Source organism: Echinops telfairi, unplaced genomic scaffold (genome assembly GCF_000313985.2).
Source record: "Echinops telfairi isolate 266 unplaced genomic scaffold, ASM31398v2 ScPeMD7_1713;HRSCAF=2227, whole genome shotgun sequence".
NCBI classification, from domain to species: Eukaryota; Metazoa; Chordata; class Mammalia; order Afrosoricida; family Tenrecidae; genus Echinops; species Echinops telfairi.
Genome location: NW_022105611.1, coordinates 8112403 through 8119698, shown reverse-complemented (window position 1 = coordinate 8119698; position 7296 = coordinate 8112403). Strand labels below are relative to the sequence as shown.

At 39.2% G+C, this 7296-nt stretch overlaps 1 pseudogene; it reads left to right on the top strand.

Annotated features, from left to right (window-relative positions):
- Positions 1–6305, top strand: part of LOC105979159 — an 8889-nt pseudogene extending 2584 nt beyond the window's left edge.
- Positions 6306–7296: the final 991 nt, after the last annotated feature.

The window sequence follows — 7296 nt, the reverse complement described above, 5'->3', positions numbered from 1 at the left end:
TGTTGGATAGGGCAAGATATAACAAAATAATAATTTATAAATTATCAAGGGTTCATGAGGGAGGGGGGAGGGAGGAGGGAGGGGAAAAATGAGGACCTGATGCCAGGGGCTTAAGTGGAGAGCAAATGTTTTGAGAATAATTAGGGCAATGAATGTTCAAATGTGCTTTACACAATTGATGTATGTATGGATTGTGATAAGAGTTGTATGAGTCCCTAATAAAATGATTTTTTTTAAATGATGAGGAGGCATAATGTGGGGAAGATGAAAAACAGAAGAGAGAAACAGATGATGAAGAAGAAAATTAAGATCCCAAATAACTTGCAAAAAATGAACCTGTTGGTATTGGTTGGTCTACTCATGGATTTGGTAGTTGTTTAAAAAAAATTATTTTAAGTAACTATGATTCAAACCCCAGGACACCCGCCTACCCAAATTGCCAAAGAATAGTTCCTGTAACATTAGACCTTCCTCTCTTTAGTTCCTCTTGAAAATCCATCACCAAGCCTAGGGACTTTGCCCCAACAAAATTGAAAGTGTTGTGACGTTTCTCTGTAAGATTCCACTATAGCCTAGGTGGATGTGACCAGTGTGTCTGAACCATTTGTGAGTGGCCAGTTACACTGAGATTGTAACCATATTTTTACTTTCTGTACAGCAAAGAAGCTTTGTAAATAAAATCTTAACATTGTATGCCTGGTTTAAAAAATGGCACCCATCAAAAAACGGAGAAAATACCAAATGTTGATGAGGTTGTGCATAGGCTGGAAACTTCATTCAGTGCTGATAGATTGTAATATGGTACAATCACTGTGGAAAATTATATGGGACGTCTTCAAAAATAAAGAAGTAGAAATGCCATATGATCCAGCAACCCTACTCCAAGTAATATCTCCTAGAGATATAAAAGCAGTATCAGGTACACTCGTGTTAATTGCAGCATTAATCACAATAGCAAAAAAAAAAAGATGCAAAGAACCTAGGTGTCTATCGATGGATGAAAGGATAAACAAAATGCTGTCCATACAATGTACATACAAAGTATGCAACCAATCTGCAAGAAATAACACAAATAAAACTGGAAGACATTATGTTGAGTGAAATAAGTTAATTACAGAAGGACAAATGGTATATGATACAATTTTTATAACATGTCATGAATAGATTGAATACAGAAAGCGATATTCTTTGATGATTTCGGGGGGTGGAAGAAGAAAGGATGCAGAATCACTTACTAGTAGTAGGAATACATTAATTCTGGTGAGGGAAATGGTAATTCACATGTGGTAGTTATACAATGTGGTGCCAATGTGGGAATTGAGAGGATTAAGAGTGAAGGGGTAGAGTCTAGTCTGTCACTCAGGTCACAGCCAATGAGGCCTCTGTGGGCATGGCCTTCCCCTAGGATTCTGGGAAAACTCTGGTATTTCCTCCTTGGAGGTGGGAGACACTTTCTCACTGTTGGAGACGCTCTACTGATAAGGCTCACTTCCTGTGAGACATCCCTAAGGACAAGACACATGGGACCATGCTGATGGACCCCATGCCCTGGAAACTGGAGAAGCCAAGTGGAGACCCATGCCAGTGCTGAGATGCTTGCAACACCACTGGATCCAAAGACTTTGTACCCACTGGCCTGTGATCATCCTACATCTGGCGTCATTGTATGTGTTTTGTGAGTCAGAAGAGGACTTTATAGATTGGTATCAGACATATGGGCTAATATCAGACTTATGGACTTGAAATAGACTGGGCTGGGATGTTTTCTCAATATTCAAATGCCCTTGTATATAAACCTCTTTCTTATTGAAAACATGATTAAGTAAAAAGGTGAACAAAAATTTTCAAAGGACAGTTCAAAAAGACAAGGTAAAATATTATAATGAAATATATAAAGAGAGTTAGAAAACCTAAAAGGAATAACATACACAGTATTCAGACCTCAAGTTCAAAATTGAAAGATTCTGTCAGCAAAATATTGAATTATTCAAGAAGCATAAAAATGTGGAAAGAATAAGGTGTACCAAAAAGAACTCATCAACATTTCACAATTTCAGGAGGTAACATATGAGAAAGAACAAATAGTAGTGAAGGAAGAAGTTCAAGCTGTACTAAAAGCATTACCCATAAACAAGGGTCCAGGATTTGATAAAATACCAATTGAAATGCTTCAATAAACTAAGGAATCGCCGAAGGCCTTCACTCATCTATGCCAGGATTTTTTAAATCAGCTACTTGGCCAACTGACTGAAGAGATCCATATTTGTACCTATTCCAAAGAAAAGGAACCCAACACAATACTAAATTATGGAAGCATATTATTATATCACATACAAGTAAAATGTTACTGAAGATTTTCCAACAATGGTTACAGCAGTGCATTGATAAGGAGCTGCCAGAGGTTCAGGCCAAATTCAGAAGACGGTATGGAACAAGGGATATCATTGTTGATATCAAATGGATGGCTGAAAGCAGAGAATTCCAGAAAGATATTTATATGTGTTTTAATGACTCTGCCAAGGCATTCAATTTTTTGACCATAACAAACTATGGACAGCTTGAGAATAACGGGAGTTCCAGAACATTTCACTGTGCTCCTCTATAATTTGTATATGGCCCAAGAGGCAGTTGTGTGAATAGAACAAGTGAATACTATATGATTTAAAATCCAGAAAACTCTGCACCAAGGTTGTATCCTGTCACCATACTTATTCAAAATATATGCTGAGAAAATATAAAGAGAAGTTAGATTATATGAAGAAGAATATGGTGTTAGGAGTGGAAGAAAGCTTGTTAACAACCTGAAATATGCAGATGAAGTTACCTTGCTTGCTAAAAGTGAGGACTTGAAGCACTTGCTGATGAAGATCAAGGATTGCAATCTTCAGTGTGGATTATAACTCAATGCCAAAGAAGATCAAAATCCTCACAACAGGACTATGGGATATAAAAAGACTTTTCCCCAGCTTTATCTCCCCTGAAGAAATGCCAAACTTTAGAGGCTGCTTGCCAGCACATAGTGGGAGGTCAGCTGCTTAGAGATACTCTCCCTGAAGGCTTTCAGCCATCAGACTACTGTCTAATCCACTGCAGGTGGGGCTCACACCCTACTGATAAAGATAGTAATTGTTTCTATGGAGAGCCCAAGAAGTGGACAAACCTATAAGAGACATCCAAAATTAGGCAGCCTTGCTGAATCTAGGATCTGCCCATCTTGTCACATGTGTACCCAATTCCTCCCCTTCCTATTTCATGTATACCCTTAGATCTCCCCCTCCCATTACTGTATTACCTATAGTACAACCCCTTCCTGTGACGTATGTCTTTACCTGTAACTAGGGGGCTTGCACGCCCCTAAAAGATATATAAACCTTAGTTAGTAATAAATCAGGGTCTCTCACTCCTGCTATTCCCACCTTCCACATCCTCACATGGACCACCAAGCAGGGCTAAGTGAGCATGCTACCATGAAATGTGTCTGACTCCTTTATTTCATTCTCTCTTCTATCTCTCTTATTTCCTATGTCTTTACTATAATCTTTACTTATTATCGCTGTTTATTGCACCTGCCTGGCCTGTGATGGTTTGTTAGGGGATGGCTTCACTGACACTGGACCAATAGGTAACATAATGCTAAATGAAGGAAAAATTGAAGTTGTCGTGGATTTTGTCTTGCTTTGACCTATAATGAATGCTAATGGAAACAACAGTCAAGAGATCAAACATTGGGTAAATCTGCTGCCCAAGACCTGTTTAAAGTGTTAAGAAGCAAGGACGTTACTGTGAGGACTATGATATGCCTGACCTAAGCCATGGCATTTTCAATTGCTTCATATGCATGTGAAACTTGGACACTGAATAAGAAAGACTGAAAAAGAATCAGAGTTTGAATTATGGTGCTGGTGAAGAATATTGAAGGTACCCAAAGAACAAACATCTGTCTGGGAATAAGTATAGTCAGAATAGTACTTGGAGGCAGGCAAACCTCATGTATTTTGGACATGTTTCTAGAAGAGACCAGTCCCTGGGGGGAAAAAAAAGTTTGCGTAGTAAAGCAGAGGGGCAGGGAAAAAGAGGAAGGCCTTTAACAAGATGGATTGGCACAGTGGCTGTAACAATGGCTCAACTAAAGAACAATTGTGAGGCTGGTGCAGGACCAAGCAGTGTTTCCTTCTGTTGTACACAGGGTCTCCTCTATGAATGGGAACTGACTCAATAGCCCCTAACAACAACAACAACATGGTAAATGGTGTAACATGCAATTCTACAATAGGAATACCAACCAAAAATCTGTGGATGGCTACAGCGGTAGATCTGTATTTTATATAGTTAGGAAAAGATATATGAGAATATATGCACATGTATATGTAAGTATATTTGTAGAATTTATATATATATATTTGAGTGTGCTGTGTATATGTTTATATATTTATATATGCATATATAATAGAACATACATGGGCACAATATGGAAAATTCTTTTTTTAATAAAAAAACTATATGTAATTATATATTGTGAAATATTTGTAATTACAAATAAATGAAATTTTGTCTTGAAGCATGGTGTAGCATGACTAACAGTCTTAATATAATGACAGTAAACTACATTGCTACATTTTGTGACAGTATGCATAAAAAGCCAATGTCAGTGGGAAAGTCTAGATAGCTTCTTTGTCACCAGATCAGAAATTCTCTGGGCAGTCTTTGCAAAAGCACAGCAAAGATCATCTTCCACAATAAGTCTACTTCTGTATTTAGACTTGATAACCAACAAGCTGGAAAACCCTGTTTCAGATATGTTGTTGGAAATGGAAGAAGAAGGCGCAACACAGTTTCAGACAGAACAGGATATGACTGCAAACACTTGATCCAGAATTTTGTAACTGGCATTGCAGAGAAAGTCAGTTCTCACTGTATCGCACTTAGTAAGTTCAATGAACTCCTCTTGTGCTGTCTCAGGGACAACTTCAACTCTGACTGCGAATGGGCTTCTGGCAAGTGAAATGGGGTGTCAGGTAGATTTGGAAAGTACAATGAAATTTCATCTGCAAGCATGTGCAAGTGTTCTTTCACAGAAATTATCATCGTAATTCTTTTGTCTGGTTCAATGTCATGTTCCTCAAAGAAAGCAGATAAGATAAGCAACATGTAAATTTTATTTCCATTCTTTTTTTTTTTGGCCAAAGCTGAAGCTTCATTTGGAATGATTGGATCATTTCAGACAAATTGAAGCATGTTACATTTGGTCCGTGCAGTGATAAATTTAACTCATTCAAGATGGAAAAGATGTCAACCAAGTAAGCTATTTTCTACAGTTTACTTTTATTGCTGAAAAGTGTTTCAAACTGCGGTCTTGCTTTCAGATGAAAAATGTTTTGAGTTCATCACGAAGCTCAAAAACATGTTTTAAAACTTTTCCTCTCAACAACCATCTCATTTCAGTGTAAAATATCAGAGCATGATTCAGTACATCCAACTCGTTGCACAGTTGTGAAAATAGTCGACTCTTTAAAATGCTCACCTTTACAAAATTGACAGAACAAACCAGAAACTGTGAACAGTTAGTTTGCAATGTCTGTAAATTCATCAAGCTGGATGCTAAATATGGAAAATGGAGCAAATTGAATTTCCTGGATTACCCGATCAAGAATATCAGCAGACATGTCATATAGTTAAGGTGGTTAGATAAGGATATTACACTCAATTTCATTACAAATTTGTCTCCAATCATAACTCAAACAATGTCTTTGGCCGCTGTCAACAGTAAATCCTCAGCAATGATGTGAGGTTTCACAGCTTTGGCTATTCTGAGTGCCACCAAATATGAAGCTTCAATGGCTGCTACATTTTGTTTGTGGTATTGCCACAAACTGTCAAGTCTGGCTTTCTTGAGTCCATCGGCTTTGCTTCTAAAATAGTTGGTATCCTTGCAGGCAAAGCTCGGATGCTTGCTCTCAAAATGGGTTTTTAAATTTGTTCGGCTTCATAGATTTGGATGATAGAACTTCACAACAACTAACACAATGCAGGTTCTCCATTCCTGCTGTTAATTATTGAGGTAAAACCATACTGTAAAAGCTTCTCACTATATTTTCTTTTCTTAATGTTCTTCTCTACAGGATCCACTGTCATGGGATGGCTTTGCTCAGGTCGCTCTTTTCGGGCTCGCAGGGCCCGCTCTCATTCCTGTAACTGCACCTCCTTCAGCTTCAGCTCACTCACGGCCCGGCTGGAGTCCAGCAGTTTCTGGGACTCTCCCAACCGCTGTCCTCTTCTCTCGGGATTTTTCCTCTGCTCTTCAGTAACTAAGTCTGCTACCCTGTTTCCCCGAAAGTAAAACATCCCCTGAAAATAAGACCTACTTACAGTTTTGCCTCTCGCTGAAATATAAGGCATCCTCCCGAAACTAAGACCTCCCCGAAAATAAGCGCCCCCCACCCCCAGCTACCGTAACTGTGGACTCCGGACCTTAGCGGTGGGCGGCGGCGCTGTGTTGGAAGCAGCACGGCCGGAGCAGACAGGAAGTGCAAGGTTTCTTTTAATAAAACAATAAACAATAAATGTGTACCATATTCTTCTTCATGGAAAAAATAAGACATCCCCTGAAAATAAGACCTAGCGCATCTTTGGGAGCAAAAATTAATATAAGACACTGTCTTGTTTTCAGGAAAACAGTATCAAAGGGTTCTCGAGAATTTCTTCCATGGAAGGTCGATGGTAATCCTTTAAATTCAACATCCCCGTAAAATGTCATTTAATTCATCATAGACTCGATAAGGAATTCACCTGAATTTTCCTTCTCTGATCTTCCCAGCCAGTTCTTTCCGGTTGAAAGCTGTACACGGAGGCATAACTGCACACAATTCATACAGCAAACAACCCAGGGACCAGATATCAGACTTCTCATTGTAGGACATGTGATTCATTTGTTCCTTTCCTTGGTTCCCTTTGTAATCACACTAGCCAGGTCCCCTCCTTCACAATATTCCATTACAATATCCAGTGTTGTGTTGGTCCGGTCAATAATTCGGTCATAGTAATGGACAATGTTTGGATGTCTCAGTTCACGAAGCAAGTTCACTTCAGAAACAAGCATTTGTTTCTTAACCTCTGTCATGGAGCCATAGTCAAGTTCTTTCCAAACTAATACCTTCCCATCACTCTTCCTCCAGATCTTTTGGCAGCGGCCAGAGGAGCCAGTGCCAATGGTGTGCAGCACCTCGTAGTCTTTGGCCTAGGACAGCATGGCCGGGCCACCTCCAGGCCACCAAGGTGCTAGCCCCAACCTTCGGCGCG